Source organism: Acanthopagrus latus, chromosome 9 (genome assembly GCF_904848185.1).
Source record: "Acanthopagrus latus isolate v.2019 chromosome 9, fAcaLat1.1, whole genome shotgun sequence".
Lineage (NCBI taxonomy): Eukaryota > Metazoa > Chordata > Actinopteri > Spariformes > Sparidae > Acanthopagrus > Acanthopagrus latus.
In genome coordinates, this window is record NC_051047.1 from 20,011,003 (window position 1) to 20,032,215 (window position 21,213).

Here is a 21,213-nt window from a genome sequence, read left to right on the forward strand (position 1 = left end):
TTCTCAGCATTCTTGACCTCACCGCAACTTTTGAGCCGTCTGTCTAGAGAACATGCAATGCTGAATCATTAACCAAGGACTTATATCAGCTTTTTAATAAAAAACTTGTCAGACGTATGTATCATTTACACGTCAGCACAAAGCACTAATGACTTATTTACACCTACTCCCGAGAGCCAGTGTGAGCTAAATTATATAGTGATTAAAATATACTTTGAACATTTCTGAATTACTTTGCTGGTGGCATCCAGACATCCAGAACACAGATATCCAAGATGACATCGTGAAACAACCAGGGAGCATGAAAGGACATTTGAGATGCCTGGAAGTAACCAAAAAAAAAAGGGATGTGAAAATAAAGAAACATCTCGACACTGTCGAGAGTCTGTTATCCAAAGTAAGCAGGAGAAAACAGATGGGGGAGCTAAATTGGTATTCAGTCAGTCTTGGTGTTGTGTACCATCTGTTGAGAATAATATGGCACCTTCAGATTGCAGAGGATAGATGAGAGGGCTACTCGCTCGCTGCAATCATCCCGCCGAAGCAACAGCTTCCTGGGCTTTACAGTTGTTAGAGCGGAGAGCTATTTGCATTAAGTGGCACATAAGTAGAGCTGTGATGACGACTAGCTTCCTTTTCTGTGCTGGAATGTGTGAAACTCCATGCATGACGGCATACTGTAAGTGTTTTGAGTAGTACATACTGAAGCAGGCCGCAAAACCCATGTTTGGCAGAATAGAATAGACACAGTGTTTCTCCTCTACTTTGTAAAAATGTATAGCATAATTATCCTGCATACCCTGCAGTAGCTTTTTTTGATTTTGATTCATGAGTTGTTTCAGTTTCAGGCTGCCAATTCTCCATGACTGTGATTGATTGTTCCAAAAAGTTGATGGTATGAACATACCATGAATATATTTAAAAAGCCAACGGGTTCCAAAGTTAGTAGGAGTCTCATGTGGTTGTCTTCATGGTGTGTCAGTTTCATCAGGGTGGTAGGAAAAGTAAAAATAATTAGTAATTAAACTGATTTGTGTTTTGAGTATAAGAAAAAAAACACGATATTCCCCACTTTGAATCTTGATATTAGAGAAAAAGTATTTTCGTATATAAGTATATAAGTATTTCGTGGTTTACAGGCTAAACCACCAATTGCATCAAACACAAAGTACCATTTCTTATTGATATACAAGCAAATAATCAATACCAGAAAATCGTCCCATATGCATGTATGAGTGTGTATGCCCGTGTGTACTGTTGTCATACAGTATGATGGTTGCATTCCCTGAGATCTGCCAATTCATACATCTTAGTGACATCTCAGTGACTGCCATGTCATTGTGTAAACCAGCGTTCTCATGACAAAATTCCTCTGCTGAATGCCGCTGGTGGCATGAAAAACTGCTGCAGACACAAAGCTGTCAGGAAGGACATATGATTGGCATGTCCAATCAAACACACACACACACACACACAGGGTTTATACATGGTTTCACCACTTCATGCCGGGCCAAGCAATGATGCCACGTTTCCATTAAAGCCTTGCAGCAGGTGGTAGCCACACCTCTGAGGTTCCGCTAGATAACAGAGCCAGCCACAGCCAACCAACAGGCGACAGGCATTTCTTGTGGTTTGTGACTACGACACCTGCAACACTTCAAGGCAAACAGCCCATGCTGTGCAGTGGGAAGAAGACTTGGTCTGTGCCGGTGTGGCTCCCCTGCTCCCAGCTGTTCATGGCATGTCTTTGGACGGCCAAACCCTCCGACAATGGAAAAAACCTCAACATACACACTACTGTCAGATTACTATGACATGTAGCTCTTTTGTTCCCTCAAAATATCCTCCATCTGCTGATGTTGATGGTAACTGAGCTGACAATGCAAACACACTTAAAGAACACAAATACAAAGCAAACAAATGGCAATTATTAATAGCAAATTGTACAGATTTACTCGAAATTCAGTGCAATGACACACGAGCACATGGACACACATATGCACACAGAAGGGCTGTTGTAATTGGTACCGTGAGCGGTGCAGATGTGAATTCAGCAAGACAGATGCAGGGGTTCAACTCTGGTACCACCGCCTGATTTGCATGAGCTGCTGCTTGCTTGTCAGTCATTAGGACAGGCTCAAACTCTCAGTACTCTGGCAGCTGAAACAGTCTCCCGACAAGGGAACGCAGGCATGCTCGTGTATAGGAAGAAGAATGCCGAGCGCAGCCTGGGTGCCATGGCTTGATTTATACATAAGGCTTTATTGCACCATGAAAAGGCTGGAACGGTCTTGTCATGGTGCAATACAAGACAAAACAAGACACCACCGCTTGTACGGCTGCAAAACTCACTCAAGTGGATATTTTAATTTTCACTTGTTTATGAGAAATACTTAATATACGAGCTCATTCATGCTAAGGGTAAGGCACTAATTTGTGCACATAATACAGGCATCCTGAAGCTTAATGGAATGGCTCAGGCATCACTTTACATTTATCTCTGCATATTCCCGACTCATTTCCATAACGGTTTACTGCCTTTTGCATGGGTAAGCATTGATGATAAGAGCTGGCAAAATAATACGGCACAAGAAAAGAATCTAATTCCAGTCTCATTAATTAAGTGAAAAAGAGTATAGATTTCAAAATATGTGGCTGTACAGCGTGCAGCGAAGGGGATAAAGGACAAACTTACAAATCGGCGTACACAACTACTCTTAGTGTGTGTGTGCTGCTGCAAAGCTGCTCATGCGTCTGGTTTGGTGTCTGAGTTAATTATTGCTCATTTGGGCATTAATGTCAGGGCTGGTGGAAGTAATGGTTTGTTCATATTATCAGAGTGAGGATAATAGGCCTATAAAACTATGGGCTCCCTGTAGTTAGCACATACACATGGGCAGACACAGGGATGAGGCCCCAGCTGAATTCTTATTGGCCCCCTTTGCTTCAGAGCACTTCCTTGGCAGAATTGTGGACTAACTGTACGTTATTTTTCTCCCCAAGACTCTGCATCTTGATGACTGTGCGCACTTGCCAGTAGCTCCTTCAAACATTGCCACATTATTATTGCTGTTGTAATTTTTTTGTCTTTATTGCTGAAGCATCTAATGCAGGAGTTTGATTAAGTTCAGTGGACCTTGGGATGATCTCTGCCCATGGCATCTTTCAAACAGCTGGCTGGGCACTTATAAAAGAAGGAAGATACTTTAAAGGTCCCGTTTTTAAGAAAGTTTATTTTTCAGTCTCATTCCTAACTCTTCAAATACTGAGGCCTTGGGTTTTTCCTAACTCGTTAAATAATAATGCTTTGCGGTTGTAGGTCAGGGTGGCCAGCATCCCAAAGTGTCAGTGTTTGACAAGTCGGAATGAAACTCAAAAATCAACTTTTCTCACAAGTTGGACCTTTGAGTAATCAATCTGACATTCTTTGTGGCACATTTTGGAGCCAATGGCCTCATTTTTTAAAACAGACTTAGTGAGTCTGTCAGAAAACTTTGTATAAGTAGTTACTTATAAGATCTTTGATGATGTAGACATGATCGCTTCGCTAAGAAAAGTCTAGACTTAAGCTCTATTCGCACGGAACTATTACCTGGGGATCTCAGGTAATTTGTAATTTGTAATAATTGCGGAGATCGTCTGTGATGCTAATCCCGTGTGAATCTGCCATGTCTGTAATTTGTAAAGTAAAAATTCCACCCCCATATTACTGACCATATTTCGCTAAACACAGAATTCAAGTTAAAACACAGACTTCGCTTATCCCGTGCGAATGCGCTGCACAAAACACAGACGTGGTGGGGTAATTTCTAAATCACATGAGGTCCCCAGGTAATACTAGTCCCGTGCGAATAGGGCTTTAGACTGAATGATTTTCCTCCTAGTTATCTTGGAGAAGCCCAATATGTCTGTGTCATATGACCTTTTATGAAGAAACTCCTCTACTAAATGAAAGACACACTTCAGAGAATAGACTAATGGCTTTTTCTCTTTTATTTTTCAAATGGACAAACCACTTTATTTGCTGTTGGTCTCCAAAGAGTATCCAAACATGATTAGGCGTACTTTACGGGGCTTAAGGCAAGTCAAAATTAAAATGCTCACCAGGGTAAATGAGAAAAATAGTTGCAAGTGAAGTGAGGAAGAAGACTCTTTATTGGTCACAATCATGCAAGATAGTGACAACTGTCTCTGCATCGAACCCATCCCTGAGGAGCGGTGGTTAGCCTTTGTGTGGCACCAAGGGACCAACTCCAGTTCTTTGTCTATGTGCATTGCTAGAATAACTGTTACTGTAGCTAAGTACATCTCTGCAAAACCACAGATAAGTAGAGGCCTTGCAGAGCTCATGCACAAGCATGAAAATAGCCTCTAAAACACCACGTCCTGCACGCATATATAGTAACATATGTAACGACATGACAGAAGTCTGTTAATGTATCTCTCAGAGGCTCATATCAGAACTCTCAGGTTGTGTGCATGTGTGTATACCAGTGAGATTAGAGATGCCTGCTGATCACCGTTGTAGCAGTTACCTGACCTATTAGCGCCTCTCCCCTGGGAACGGAAGCGTTTGATATTAATAGTGTGTTGAGTCCGACCTTGCGGAGGTTTTCTTACGCTCTCTCGCTGTATTTTTTGCCTCCAGGATTCGGCAGTTCCCCTTGTTGAGTGGACAACCTTCTGAGGGGGAATCGATAACTTTGAACTTGGTGAGTAAAATGACTGCAGATCAATAACACTGTTGCCTGGATTCAACCAGCATGATCGTCTCTCCCGCCGAGGGACGAAATACAAGCAGATGGATGGAGCCTCGGCCTGCAATACAAAAGTGTGTCAGGAGAACAACTGCTAACATGCAATCCTTTACACTTTAGAGTTACCATACTGTATTAGACACACTCTCTGGCTTACAACTGGATATTTTTATTTTGGTCCATCTGCGTTAAATAAAAGTGAAAAGTCTCTATACGTATGAAAAAAGTGCGTATTTTTTGATATGTAACTCTTTTGCATGTACTGTACACTTGAAAGGCAGTGATTGTGGCAGCTCTATGTTATCATATACAGTCAATTTAGTGGACAGAATAAAACTGGTTTGGTTACGCAAGCACAAGTATGTATAATAATTATTAAAATGCTCAGTTAAACGTGTCATTCAACAACTCCAAAGGTGCCACACCTTCGCATCACATATTGCATTTAGCAGGTGTTGAAATATAAAAGAGACATTGTGTAACAAGCACCGACTGTATCATTTGGTAGTATCTGCTAATGATAACAGCCACTTTATTCATTGTTAGTTAGGTTATTGTAATCCTGATGTTCATATGTTAAGTATGCAAACCTAGGCTGAGCTGCTAGCTCCATATACAAAGCCTATTAAAGATTAGCTAGCCAGATCAGACGACACAATGTTCACTTCAGACAACACTGACGCCAGAGACTAATTTCCCCTTGCCACCTTGCCCTTTTATAAAACTAGTCTTTTCACTGAACCCGCGGGGACAGAATCAATATCACCCTGTGTGTCTGACTTTGATTTCAGAAGGTCGAGAGGATGGTGGTGGCGTTACAGGCGAGAAAGCTGCCAAGCAAGTGACTGCAGTTTGAGACTGTTTCAACATTTGTAATTGTGACGCTATTGGATATGTTCAACGAGATCCCAGGACATTTCCAAACACATTTGTGGCAAACAGAACAGGTATTTCAAGCCAAATGATTAACTTTTCCTGAACCTAACCAAGTTGTTTTTGCGCCTAAACCTAGCCAGACCATAAGCACAGTGTTGTCACAGCTGTACATTGGTCAGATTTTCAGTTTCCAATAATTTAACATATCATAAATAGTAGTATCACTATTAGCTGTAGTATTAGTAATATTGATAATGACTGTATAAGCTTCTCTCGGCTTTCAAGGCAGCTTCTCCAAGACTGTCCATTACATCCTCTGCTTCTAGAAAGGTGACCCTCAATCAAACTATGCACAGAACCCACCAAAGCCCAAACTTTCCTCTGTCTCAATCTTCCTGTCTACCTTGCTCCTACCAACAGTGAAAATGCAGGAAACAGCAGAAACGGCAACGAGTGAAGGAGTAGTGGGGGTGGAGGGTGTTTGAGATCGGTGATGCCAGGGATGATGGGATGCAAATGGATGCGTGAAGTGTTTACACATGGCTAATTCCCAGCTGTCAATCAACCCGGAGTCTTGGGAGATGGTTAAACCCATCCGACATGATGGGAAGGAGGAGAGGAAGAGATGGAAGGGAGGTAAAGAGGAAGAGTCGAGGGACAGAGAGTTTGTCAAGAAGAGGAGGAAAAGAAGACAGAAATTAGCTTGGGGGAGATTGTCCTGCCCGATGACTTACTATTATTGTAACACACTATACGCATTACAATGAGTGATACTAGGCAGGTATCATCATCCCATTGGTGAGAAAAACTTTAAATGGAGAACTCTAATTCTTGACCGTAGGATATATTAAATGGTGTGCCCATGCATATCATTTTAATTTTAATTTAATGTTTTCTTAGCACCAGTGCTCTTTACTTGAAAGCTCCTGATCCACACACACGGTCACACGCTCACCTGGAAACCGTCCAGTAAGTCTGTTGGCCACAGAGCAGTCTTTCACTTCTGCACCCATCAGGAGATCGATCCCGCCATCACAAGCCCACACAAGCCTGCCTCTCTAACCTTTACGCTACTGCTGCATCGCTCATTTTATAACCTTTATTCATCCTCAAGTGTGGTTGCCTGACCGTAAATGCTCATTTGCAGAGAAATATCAATTTTCAGCGACAAGGAAGTAAATTGGTGTTAAATGTAGAAAACAAGACAAAAATGAGATGATTTAAAACACAGAGCAAGACCCCCCCTCAAGAGATTAAGTTTGCAGACCGCTAGCTTATGTAGTTTTAGGAACCTCAGAAATGACCGCACGATAACAATACATTGCAGTATATGCCTCCACCAACAAACCACCATCAAAAAGCCACAAATATTTACCAAGTGCAATAGAAAGAAACTGAGATGAGGCAATTAAGAAGTTAGATCACATCCGTCGGACTGTCATGAACAATCCGACCTTAGTCCTTCACAAGGACATCTGCTGTCCAGCAGCATTAAACAACTTCAACAAACCATCCATAAGCTGGGAGAGATGGGGGAGGTCTACTTTTCCCATCATGTTACACTCAACTCACAAATCTCAAAAGAAAAGTGATTTAATGATGTCTATTCATATTTATTGTTACATAGAGCCCCAACCAAAACCAAAAACAGGACAGAGCAGTCACTCCAGTCATTAGACTACTTTACCACTTTAAATAGCGTCTGAGAAATAGAGAGCAGCAGGGCGACAGAGAGCAGGACTGGTTGTGTGAGACAGCGAGAGAGGGAGCCTGTGAACCCGCTGTGCTGATGAGCTGTCATCTCGGTATTATGCAGATGCAAAGCAGCTGGTTCACACAAGGGTCAACCTGACAGGAAGTCAGTACAGCAGCCAATCACCATGGGCGCTGGCTGTCAGCAGGGAGACAGAAAGTCCACCAGAGACAAGGTTTCTCAGAAGACAAGCTATAATCTGTAAAGTTTGGTTTGTGCTTTGCCTTCAATCACACATTGGGTCGTGGAAGGCCTCCATTTTCTATCTTCTAGTTCATTCAAATGAAAAGATTGATTTAACGTTTGAAATTGTCGGTTATCGCTGTTGTTGATCTCTGCGGATATAATCCATATGGTAGCCTGGAGGAGCCATGGTTGCACTTTCAGAACAAAAAAAAAAAACAAAAAAAAAAATCCCATTAACTCAAGATCACATGTGAAGCATCTGATTATCTTGGAATGACAACTCTGTTTTCTCAAGATGACGGCTTAATCATCTTTACACAAGATAATTAACTTGTTTTCTTAAAAAAAGAAAAAAAAAACTTTTATCTCGCAATAAGTAGATGAAAGAGAAAACAACTAATTTCAAAGTCAGGAGTGAACTGTCAAACTTGAGAAGTCCTAGAGGAGCTCAGACTCATGGACAGTTTGACATTGCCATGGTAACAGAGTTAAGTCAATCCACTGATGAGGACTGTTTGTCGAACAAAAGCTCCAGAAATGGTGAGAAAGCCGACCTTGATTTAAGGTTGGTTTGTCAAACTCATCAAACATACATTGGCTGCACACACACACACACACACACACACACACACACACACACACACACACACACACACACACACACACACACACACACACACACACTAAACGTGTCTGTTTCCAGCAGCGTGTTCTTTTTCCTCCTCAGTCTTCCCCAAGTGCTTGTATTTCAAATCTAAAAAAGTAAATGACAGGTGTCTCAGAGGAGTCTTGACTGCTGATGTTCACCCCTTCTCATCGAGGATCGAGCCTTTAGCTTGCCCCAGTCAAACCTCCCACCTTTATTCTGAGGAGACTCCCCAAGGCCCCAGCAGGGTCCTTCAGAGCAACGAAGGCCTCTCTGATCTTACTAATTGATCCACAACTGGGAATAGACATGAATCTAGATCGCCCCTTCACCGTTTTCTCCTTTCAAAGCGCTGTTTTTCACATGGAATGTGTTACAGGCTGGACACACTGGATGCGTGTGCAGTGGCGTTACCTCTCTCTTTTCATTTTGCCATCCTATTAACAGGTAAGACCCTTCACGCATTAGAGTGTGGCTGCTGTGTTGCGTCATCTAGAGATTTGGACTCTCGCCTGCTCACATAATGACAACCCAAAAGTGTCTTTAATAACTCAACAATATGTACTGTATGTTATGGTCATTAGTTTTACTCATTTCAACTTTCTCATTGTTTTGTCTCCCTCAGTTTTGCAACTCAAATGAAGTCAATTGAATTCATATAGCTGGAAATCTCAATCATATTGCCTCAGTGGGCTTTACGATCTTAACAAAAACCTCTGTCTTAGACACTGATCTGGGTGAGGAAAACCAAAAATGATGGAAGAAACCTCAGGAAGAGCCACAGAGCGGGAGTCCCTCTCCGAAATATCAGTAACATATGTCCCATGTACAGAACAGAACAACAAAATCACAGTTTACAAATCACAATTTTTAACTAATTCTTAAAAAAGCAAAACAAATCTGAATAATTTGCCTCTCTGTTCACAGAAGAACATAACAATCATCAGTTTTCTTGCCCCTGCCCCCTTAGAGAGTCTGTGCACGCCACCGCCCTCTGTTTGTCAGCCTCTCGATGGTGACTGATGCAGTGTGACCCCTGCGATTGACAGGAAAATGTACGTGGTAAATATTACAAAATGCATGCCCCCTACCTTGAAACCTTTCTATAAGAGAGGGTTACACTTCTCTTGTCAAAAAGTTCTACTTCTTTCTACTTATTTCTTGGCTTCAGATGAGCATTTGAAATAATCCGTATAAAATGTGTCCTTGGAAAAAGCTTCGGGAGGATCGTGCTGCTTATATCCTAAAGGCCACAATGACGTGAATAAGCCGGGGAAAAAACTGGGTTCCCTGTCTCCTCATCATAAAGCTCTGACATTGTATCAGGGTTCAGCGGTGGGTAAAGACAGAACTGAGTACTGATTAGAACATCCTGACGATAATTTGAAAGGATTGTGGGATATTTATCAGCTACATCCGTAAAGCATTATCTGTTAAATTAAGCCGCCTTAGCATGATCTGAATACAACATCCACCATGTGATCATGTTGATGGTTGTCTCTTATCTCACATGCTATACTATAATCTACAGCACTCCTGTTATGGCTGTGAAATCTCCTGTTTTGCTGTGACACCCTCCAGGTGCTCCAACATCTGTCCTCTCCTCAACATCTTAAAAAACGTTTTTTGTTTTTTTTTGTTTTTTTTTGCTAACCGACCAAAGTTGCTCGTATCTATTGTCTTAAAACAGGGGAGGTGATCAAAGCACCTCAAGACCTCCACTCTGAGCATTTATAGATCTCTGAGCACACTCATAACTCCAGTAAGTCCACCACCTGTCGGCTTGATCCCATCCCTTCTGGCTCTGTCGAAAAGTATGCCCGCCATGCATGTCTCCTCATATAAATAACTCATTAACATAGTGTTCTTTGTGAGTAGCAGGGATGAAAAAATACTCATACTGCAAACTTTCTGGTTACCTAAAGGTGTAAAATCCCCCCTTTAGGTTTGGCTTTCATTCCGAGTCCCGTTGTCCTGTTGTGCGGTCTGCGTTTGTCATGTCCCTCTGTGGGAGATGGTTGCCGATTATTTCAAAACACTTGGGTTATATGACGTGTCTGTTGTGTTCAGTCGATCAACCTCAGAGATGTACTCCCACCAGCCGGCCTGACGAGATCACACAAACACATTTCAGGCGCATACGAAGATTAGAGGGGCGTCGCGTGCCGTGCAGATTAAGAGCCCCACACGTTTAACTTGGCACGTCAGCAGTTATATAAGTTTTAATAGCGGGGTAGAGGCAAATATAAAGTTGGCACTTTGAAAAAACTTGTGAGGAAAGTCTCCCTCCAGCTATAAACAGAGGTATGGCTCAGCAGCGGAGCGTCTTCCTCCTGAAGAAAACACCTGTCTACTCCTCTTATTAAAGGAGACAGCATCTGGTGTGTTAGCTGTAAGGTTCTGAAATAACGCCGCTGTCTCCGTTTCATGGTTAGAACACAGAGAGCAGAACCCGGGAATGTACGTGGTGTGATGGTTTTGTCAGACGTGTCAAAAAAATTTGTTAGAAATGCACATAAATGCACATGAAGATGCATGTAGGTGTAATACCTAATTACACACACACACACACACACACACACACACACACACACACACACACACACACACACAATACGCCAAAGAAGATTTTCCTTCCAAGCAGTTCAGACAAGATTCACAGTTTTATGGGGCAGGAAGAGAAACAGCAAGGTCTGTGTATGAAGTGATACATACGTATGTGGGAGGATGAGAGCCAAAATAGAAGCGAAAGAATCCGTGAGAGTGCGGGGGCTCTGATCCGCTAAAAAAGACGTCGGCTGAATATGTAAAATGAAAGAAAAATTAAGGGGAGGATGAGACCACATGAAAAATTTAGCCAAAATCTATTTTTGAAATATGCTACTATGCGTGGGAAAAGAGGATACGCTGATAGACATGAAAGGCAGCGACTATTGTATAGACGTGTTTAAAATTGCATGACGGGGCTGTGGAGGATTTCAAAAGAATTCAAATGCAGGGTTCACGCAGAGTTTAAATTAGAATACTGCAGCACTGCTCATCTCGCTCTCTCCTCCACTCAGTAGACGCGATGGTGAAATGCAAGGAAACTTCACACTTGCTATTCATCTCCCAGGATTAAAGAGAGAATGTGATTTTTTTTTTTTTTTCTACTCTGAAATATTTGTTTCAGATACAGTGGTTCGACCGTGCTTTTATTCGTCTTGCATAGCCATGACTGACCCCATTATCACTCTAGTTTAAATGGTTTGGCTTGCTAAATCCAGGATGCAGTGAATGCTAACCCTTACAAGGTAGAAACACACAGGAGAATTATGACCGACAGAAAGGCTCGTACCCACTGCCTACTTCCTGTGACGCACGCTACGTTTGTAAACCGTCTTATCTGGTTATTCATTTGGTCACCATTTCTGCCACTGTGGTGAGCTATGAGTCAAGACTTGACACAAGAGAACAGGTGGGGATGTCAGGGTCGGTCAGAAATACAAAATAATAACTTTAACATTACTAAGTAAGAAAACAGCTACTAGTAGCCACAAGTTTGCAAATGTTTCACTATATATCTTTAAATGCTAGAGTTATGGCTGAGAATCGTAACAGAAATAAACAAGTTGGCAAATTTCACAGATCACTGTAATGCAAATCCACAGCTAGTTTTCTCCCCAGAGGTGACTGTAAACTCTTTGGTGATTTGGTCTAAACAGCCGTTCCGTTAATGTTTTTATTGCTTGCAGTGGCCCCTGTTGGTAAAGTTCCAGAGCGGATGAAATTTAACTGATTATTGGTGTGTTGTTACATCTAGACAGACCTTTGTAAGACCTTGTTATCCAGCAAATATCGACGGGCACCTTCCACTCACCATCCAAAATGCCTCTGCTGGAGCATCATCTGGAGTTACTTTGTCCATCCAACATTCAAGGTGACCATAATTGGCTCTTTTGCTAACTGTTATTATTTATATATTCCCTGGTGGAGTCTTACTAATGAATCTTATTTCTTCCTGGTATGAAGAGGAAAGTCCAAACTTTAGAAGGTCAACTCCTGGTCCATTATTGGAAGTGCATAACTGAGCATCTAGAGTGAAAGCAGAACACAGTGGAACTAGAGAAAATAATGACCAGTGTGACACCTCCTCCTTCTTCCATCTGTGTTACAGGGCAATTAGATGCTATTGGATACAATATGCTCCTTCTGAAATCAATGTCTGGTAAATGAACATACAGTACACAATATCAGCGCAATTATAGCTCGATTCACAGGCGTAGGGTGCCAGGTCAGGTCGGGAAGGACAATGGGCTTTAGGTGTGACAATTGATCTTGTTTTCCCTTGTAGCATGCCATAGTTGACAACAGAAGCAGCTTCACATTACCTTTCAAGCAAAAAAGTCGAGCACGGTTTAAACACTGAGCAATAAACAACTGTAACTTGGGTGTTGAAACGCCAGATAAAGTGCCTCATGGGGCACGTTCATATCCTATGTTGGACTGAGTTTGAGTTTTGAATTCAAACTTTGGATACAATCGAATTTACAGAAAATGTTTTTGTCATAATATATCTAAACTCGCGTTATCCATTGTGATGGACCGATTCAGGACTTTCTAATGACAAATACAGAGCAAGCAGGCCCAAGATCAGAGAAGGCAGAGTGGGAACAGCAGGGAAGCGACATCGAAGAAAAAGGAGTGTGAAGCAAACAGAAAAGAGAAACAGTGAGAGGGAAGCAGCACACCTTAATTTCCTCATTGATTAACCCTGCTAATGTGCTAATCTAGCCTGGTATGCTTTCTCTCTGCAACACCAGCCTCATCAAGAGCCAATTAGCTCCTCCGCAGCCCAAGGCCATCCATCATAACAGGACAGACACACTCATCTTTTCTCCTTAATGTTGCAACACACAACAGCCCCCTGCAGTCAATACACTTCCCCAAGCGGAACTACAGTAGAATAGTGGCCTTCCTTCAATCGATAGGCCATGGGTATTGGTATGAGGTGAATGAAACTCATATGCTTGTTCATAAAAGACAAAAAGAGATACACTAAGTAGGAAGAATTCAAACAGAAGTTGTTGTGAAAACTTAAAACTATATTATGTGTGCAGTAGTTTCAGAGACAATACCTGGTACTTTGTATTTGGTCTAGTATATGACATTCAAAGCCAGCACAGCTGTCAGCTGTCCATCTGTGCTCACACCTGCTTGGGAACATCCTGACTCCAGACACAGCAACCTGTGCTGGTGTGATCGAAGTACCTGAGCTGAGGTTGTGCTTATGGACAGGTGAGTAGTAAGTTCAACAAATTTCAGGAAAAGTGGGGCACTGATTTCTTGCAAGTCAGGCCAACACAAATCAGATGATGAGCAGGAACATCGGTCAGTTTTGGCTGAATTTACTCACGGCTATGAAAAAAGATAGACAGCTAGAGTAGCTCGGGCTCTCAGTGGTCTCAGCCATGGTTTATTCTAGCTAGACAGATGACATATAGAAGATGTGCAAAATACCAGACAGACAGACATTTAAAAGTACATACCTATGCAGAAAAGTAATGTGTGTTCGTGTGTCTGTGTGGCACTGCCAGCAGCTGAATGTTATCCTGTGCATATTATATACATTTATATAATGCCATATATACAGACTGCTGGTCCTGGACCACTGTTGTTGAACCAGTTGCAGCTGAATGTTAGCAGCCCGAACAATCTGTGTATTTGCTGTCTTGAACAAATCCAACAACTGCCAACAACTTACTAAAATTAGCAAGTGAGTCTACTGTATATCCCTGCCTGTTTGCTGACACCTGACTGAGCGCTGAACTGAACTAATTGCTGAACGGTCGCTTTGGGAAGTGGTTCCTTCACCCCCCAAAATGATTAAATTTAATTCCTTATCTGCCATCAGCAGTTGTTATGTTCAGAGGAGCTATACCTGTCCCAGACTGTACTTCAACGTGTAGGACGACAACGAAAGAAGGTTATCACGAACCATATTTACATTTGTCATACATTTGTTGTTGGCTGTACTAGTCAAGTTTAAGCAAGGTGTTAACCCTTTTCACTTTGTTTTGTTTGGAGATGCATAGAAATAGAGCAACTTTATATGCGATAACAAACAGGTTGTGCATCTGGTTCAGTAACATTTGAATGGCTTCTGTTTTCAAAAGCAACAATCCACTGTGTATCCGTGTTTGAGATCCGTCCACAAGACAGGATTAGACCGTTGAACATTTATGCGAGCATCGCTCAGTCATTCTTGCTTTTACAGTGTCATAAAATCAGAGCAGATTTGTAAAGGGTAATAAATGCATTAGGGCAGAGTTATATAAAATATTTAACCTAAAGCTCTGATTTTATGGGGCTGTGTATTCGTTCTGACGTGTCAAGGTATTGCCCCCATCCTCATCCTTCACATACATTAACCATGCTGCATCCAAACAAACCCTCTCACACGCAGCCACACACCATCTGTCACTTCAACTGCTGCCGCAAAATCATCTCAGTGAGATGAGTGGCATTTCCTTCCTTCTTGCCCCCTCAAAGAGCGAAGTGTAACATCTTACCATTTCTGCACGTTTGAGCTGAGTTATTTTATAACAGACCACATTCAAGTATGTGCAGCCATGCATTAATTATACCCACTTACTCACAGGGTCACTGGCAGATAGGAAGGCAGGGTAAACCCCAGACAGGTTGCCGGGCTATGACAAGGCTAATGCATAAAAATACTAAATCACGTTCACGCCGATGGAGAATTTATCTAGTTTAGGTGAACTGTGTATTCTCAGACTGTGGGAGGGAGCACACATAAGCCCAGGGGAGGAAGACATGTTAGCTCAGTCATCCGTTTGTTGCTGTGAGGCATCTGCACCAGCCACTTAAAGCTATGGAGTCATCACCGTATGTAAAACTCCCTCAAACGAATTATATACATACAGGCCCCCAGTAAGGTAATTTCTCTGGAGAAGGGCATTTAGGTACATGCAAACTGGTTAAAGTAATCCTCAGCATTTGGAATGATCTTCTCCTGGGTGTTCACAACACTGGACTGAAACTTGAGAGGTAATTGGATAGCTGAGGGTTCCTAAAGGAGCTTCAGCATAATTTCTAATCAGCGGCACGCTCTCAGAAGATGGTCTCATCGAGTCCAGGTGGACCCTTGAAAGTACATTTTCATGAGACCAACACGAAATCATCTGATGAGCTTTTGCATTGATTCATGAATGTTGGATTTTTAGTTCATTTGGCTCTAAGTGGGAGGTGTTGTGGGTTACTTCCACATATCCAGGAATCTTATTTTTCATCATTTTACCAATCACCACACTCCCTCTGCAGACTCTCTTGCTCCTTTTACGATACCACCTTACTTTCTACGTCCCACAGCATAGTTACTCTGGCCGCTAGAGGTTGCCGCCAACACAAACCCTTAAGAAATAGACCAAAGTTGTTGTTTTCCTGGCGAGAATGAGCAGCCATATACATGGAACAGACTTCAATAACATGCGCTGGGCTAATTCCCTTTCCATCTGCTGACACTACAGCTGAGCTGACACACTCCCACTTCACTACCTGTTACATCCCGAGACAGATCACACACACCCACAGTTTCGCGCACACATCACAGATGTGTTTGGGCTGTTTATTTTTAGGATATGAATTTTAATTCATGGGGCCTCAACACCTTTCATACGGTGACAGTCGACATTTGAGCAAGGATGAGACGTATTAAACGGCATTGTCTAGTCATTTCAAGTACAAGCTTCCTGATGTGTTGGTAAAAGGGTAGTCATTAATATTATCTGGAATTAGTCAGTCCACCACTTCCATCCAGAATGAAATATCTCAACAACCATTATTCCATTATTTCTGTCTGGGCTTGATCTGGGTATTCAGTCAGCACCAGAATTCGACTGACAGCTTTCACGCTGACCAATCCACCTGAACAAAGTTTAATCGAAAAGCAACTACATGACAATTGGTGAAAACCCTTTAACCTGATTTAAAAACATTCATCATCATTATTTTACAGTTTGACAGTAAAAAAAATCAGATCGAACCTTGGTCATAGTACAAATTCACATAACTGGACAAAGAACAGAGGAATCATTGAATTTGGTCATACTGCAAGTTTGACTGCATTTTCATGGTTTGGCTTTTTGGTTAGTTATTTCCTGTTTTATTTTGTAGATTATAACCTGTTTTGCCTTGTTGTGACTTTTTAAACTTCCTGTCTTTGTCTTCCTCCTGCCTGCGTTTCATTTGTTCATTGTGTAAGCACATGTGTTTTACCCCCACCCCTTGTCAGTCTGTCTGTTTTCAGCCTGCCTTCCTGTGTCTGTTACCCAGTCCTCATATGTTCTCCGTGTTCCAAATTTGTTCCCCATGGCTTTTTGGTTTGTCCTCCACTGTTGTGTTAACCTTTCGTCTTCCTGGACTCTCCTTGTTGCCTTTTTGTTGCCAGCTTTTGTTTGCATGCCTTTCGTTGCTTGGATTCTGAACTTTTGGTTTTGAACTTCACATATGAGCTTCTTATTAAAGCAAAATTTTTGTTTGTTTACCTTCCTGCTGTGTGTGTCCGGTGTTTGAGTCCCTTTTATATAAGATACATGGCATAGTCTGAAAAGAGAATAAGATGATGACAAACTTATGATTGTGATGTGAATTCTTTGTTTTTACCCCCGCCCCCCCAAATGGAAGCCAGTAATAGTAGAAGTAAAATGATACAAAAAATGATGGCAAAAGATATTTAAATTGTGATGATGCTGTGCCCAATCCACCCTACAGCCACAGAGAACACAGATTCTGATTAACCAGAAGAGTTATTTTCAAATAACCTCATAGTATAGGGGGTCTTAAGTACTGTAAATTGTTTGTATATTACATCCACCATATTTATGCAAAGCTGTAGCTTCTTTTCAGCTTTCAGTGGCCACCCCAATCTTAGTCCTCCTTTTGAACCTCTGCTGTTTTCCCTGCCTGCTTTAGTTTGGGGCACAAAACAGAAAATAACAAAAGGCATCCCTCCAGCGAGAATGCTGAATTAGCAACTTCCTTTACCTGTGGCAAAGCGCTGTAAAAGACTGTGTAAACTCTTGTGAAGTGCCTGTTTACCTGCCATTGTCTCTGGGGCACTGTCAAATCTAATCCGGCTTGAGCCTCGCCTGTCGCGTTCCCGCTTCAAGACGGCTGCATGCAAATGAGTTCTGCTTCAAAGCAGGTGGAAGGGCTGAATGTGGATGTATGTAGAATCGAGTGCAGAATCAAAATGCGCCTGCCAGCCAACAATTAGCACACGTAAACACAATTGCTGGTTCTATACTTGTGATGTTGAACACTTAATCAACTTTGACTGAATGGGCCGTGGTCCAGATTTTACTTTTCCTGTCTTGCATCCAGTTGGGAGAGGCTGTCTGAGAAAGTATTGTCCCATTACATGTAAAGCGCCTTAAAATGATGGATTCCTCCTTACAGAATTGAATGCGCTTTACCCTGAGCAAGACTTGTTTACTTGATCTACCATCTAATTTGTTGGGAAGTAACATTAGCATCCAATATCATATTGAATATCCCCTGTCCCGGCCGAGACTCAATTGCTTCATTTGAAACCTAATTCACAGCAGGTATTGTATACTGTACCACTGCTAGAAGTAATATTTTCATAGCTAAACACGTTTTCCACTTGGGAAATAGTGTGGAATTGGATGTTGCAAGTGGGAGAGAGAAGACTAATCTAGAAATGGATGTTTATCGACAAGCTCTCGGTGCTGTGGAAGAGCAGCTGCTGCCAACCGGAGAATTCACACATAACATTGCCGGCCATGCTCGTTTCACACACACACACACAAATACACAAAAGCTGCGCACACATCTGAGGGGGGTTCGCCAGCTGTCAGGCGCCCAAACATGCGCCAATTTATCATCGAGATAAATGCAAGTTTTCCTGGACCGTCGTCAACCCGTCACACCAACAAGACGGAGCCCATGGAAGTGATATCATTATTGAGTATCAGCTTGACTCACAGCAGAAGTGTTCGCTGCAGGGGGACCCGAGTCTTGTGCTGTCCTCTGTCATGCCTGTAGGAAAGTAGAGATCAGAGGGAAAGCAGGAGTTTGATGGACAGTCTGATGAAGTAGCTCAGCCAGGGGTTGCTAATGGAGATGTCCATCTGCTGCTTTATGCAAAGCACTCCCTCAAAAAGCAGCGGGAGAGAGGGTGGGAATTAGCCGACAAAGGGTTGTTCAGGATAGGAAATTGGGGGAAGCTGGGTTAGGAACTTGTTTGCTGGACTGACGAAACTGTCACCCGTGTCTAGAAGGGAGCGTCACGCTCATTACTTTTCTTTCCGTCTGTAAAGTTCTGTGGAACAAATTTGACAATTTACCTTTTATTCACTCCATAAAACTTTTCAAATACAAGTCCATGGCCCAATCCCGATAACGCCCCTACCACTTAGCCGTAACAGCTGTAGTTCAGGGGTAGAGCCACCGTTTTGTTATTGGAAGGTCGCTGGTTTGATTCCACTGGTCTGCGTGTCAAGGTGTCCTTGGGCAAGATACTGAACCTCAAACTGCTCCTGATGTGCTGGTCGGCAGCTGATTGCACCACCATCAGTGTATGAATCCACTGTAAGTCACTTTGGACAAAAGCATCTGCTAGATGCCCTAAAATGTAAATGTAGCTAACTAGGATAGAAGTACCGGTTGCTAACGTTGACCCATAAAGCACTGCTTATGTTAGTGGCCAGTAGTGAAGCAGTGACCTTTTTTATTTGATGGCTCCTGTGATAGCATGGAGTGAAGGAAGCAAGTGTTTATGCTTTTCTATTTCCATCAGAATCATAGCAGATGTTATTTAGATAATACAAGGATTGCCGAAGTAAGAAAACACAACTGACCACAGCGCAAATGTAACATAACTGATGCCTATGAGGGTCTTGAAGGGTTTTCCCATTTCATAGGGGGAGATTTCAGCCACTGCCCCTTCTAACTCTGTTCAAAGGGGCAAGGTGTAGTAGTTGGAAATAGGATCGGGCCCATGTTGAGGCAGCAGTAGATGTAGTCCTATGGAAAACATTTCCTCCCTGTCCATAGAAAACTTTAAGTGATGTATGGGACATAGTTATGCATGAAATATGAAAATGACTTCAAGTGTAAAAAAGCCAGGCCCCTCTATAGACACATACCATGACTGAATCTAAATAAAGACAGACAGGTCCATGAATCACCTCAGAACAGAGCTTCAGCCCTGTCCCTTTTATTCCCCGCAGCCTTGACGAACTGCAATAACAGCTGCAAGACAGTGATCAATCTGCATTACATTTACAAACTACTAAAACAACAACTCACCTTTTCTCCTTGCCGCACAGCTATTGCACAGTGGCTGGGGCCCGGAGCCGAGCAGAGAAAGCATTAAACTAAAAGGTCAGCCCTCAGTTATTAGGCATGGCGCTGTTTGCTAATAGCTCTGCCCGGAGAGGCAGCTATTGATCAGGACCCGTCCCTGCTCCAACAGTGAGGAATACACACATTCTGTTTGTTCTTCCTAATTGAGCAGGGTTCACCTTGTGGGTAGTCTTGCATGTGCACAGACACACTTTCTGACACAGCTGTGCCCCGTATATAAGCGTGCCGGGACAAACAAATATACCCACATACTGTAACGAGGTCTACACAAAAACACGTGACTCAAATGTAACAGATGTAGTTTCACCATGTTCAGTGTGTGTTGGATTAGACAGGCTTCTGTCAGTACCACCGTCTTAACAAAATGTTTTTGTGTATGGAGGCGTGTGTCGCAATTGCATTACTTCTCCTGGACTTTATAATAGTACAACAACTCCCTGAGGTGGCAACCGTAAGAAGATTTGAGGCGAATCAGAAACAGTAATAAAACCTCTGCAGTCTGGTTGCAATTCAGTGTTTGCTTACCATTTCCAGTGATAAACCCCTCTATAAAAAGACACTATATGCTTTGACGTTTTAATGCTGAATCACAAAGCACACAGTTTTGTGCTATACCTGCAAGACAGATGACAGAGCTTTTTTTCGCTGACTGTGATTTGAGGATTGAATTCCATAAATTGCTGCTGCACTGCTGACAGTGCATTGCAATTGTTAAGGGTGACCTCTGACCCTATTCAGATATGTCACAGCAGATGTTACCTATAATACCTACCATCACCTCTAGTCGATGTGTCATTAACAGAGCTGAAAATAAATTAAAGCTTCCACAGTAAAATCACAAAACTGACAAACTTAGGCAGTCACGTTGCTGTGATGGACAAAAGCAGCTGGGAAGGTACCCAAGCAACAAACCTGCAAGAGGAATCCGTCACAATTCAGCGCCAGCATGCGCTGTGCTCTGCAAAGTCCATGTTTTTTGCTGCAGTGTTGTAGCTTTGTAGACTTGACATGTTTTTTGCACTCGTAGCAGAGACATCAATCTAATGTCAATCAGGCTGCCTAGATTCTCAGCCAAACTGCTGTGAACAACAGAAATGTTTAGTGGCACCAAAGGGGTTTGCATGCAAGTAAGGTGATCGCACTGTGGAGTTTTACTGAATGGCGCTTCATGCACAATCACTGTGAATTAGTTTGGCTCAAGTTATACCCATGGCAACATCACTCGTTGGTTTGTGGCCTCTCGATAGTAAGACCAGAAAAGAATCAAGTCAGTCTGTGTGCACTCATTTAAACTGCCATCTGTGAACGTCCAGGAAATATCTGAATCAAGTGACCACCAAGCATTTTGAACTTCCATTGTCACAAAGCCTCTCTACTCTGGGGCCTCTGGACTGGCCATAGTACATACTTGATAATCACAAAGTAGCAATGCCTTAAACTATGTCCTGGTTTATTGGCTATTTTACTTGAAATCGGGTCATACTTTATAAAATCAGCATCATATTGTATTGAAAAAGACTTTGAGAATGTAAACTGTTTACTGAGGTAATAAATCGAGAGAGAAGTGGGGTCATTTTCTGATAAGCTTAGATACAATCAGACTG

At 42.3% G+C, this 21,213-nt stretch overlaps 1 long non-coding RNA gene across 6 annotated transcripts in view; it reads left to right on the forward strand.

Moving 5' to 3' along the window:
• LOC119026270 overlaps nucleotides 1–21,213 on the forward strand; it is a 112,311-nt gene that overhangs the window by 64,805 nt on the left and 26,293 nt on the right. For all 6 annotated transcript variants that reach the window (XR_005077093.1, XR_005077091.1, XR_005077089.1 and 3 more), the window contains 2 exons: nucleotides 4,649–4,712; nucleotides 5,549–5,704. This is a non-coding gene — a long non-coding RNA (uncharacterized LOC119026270). The remainder of the gene's footprint in view (nucleotides 1–4,648; nucleotides 4,713–5,548; nucleotides 5,705–21,213) is intronic.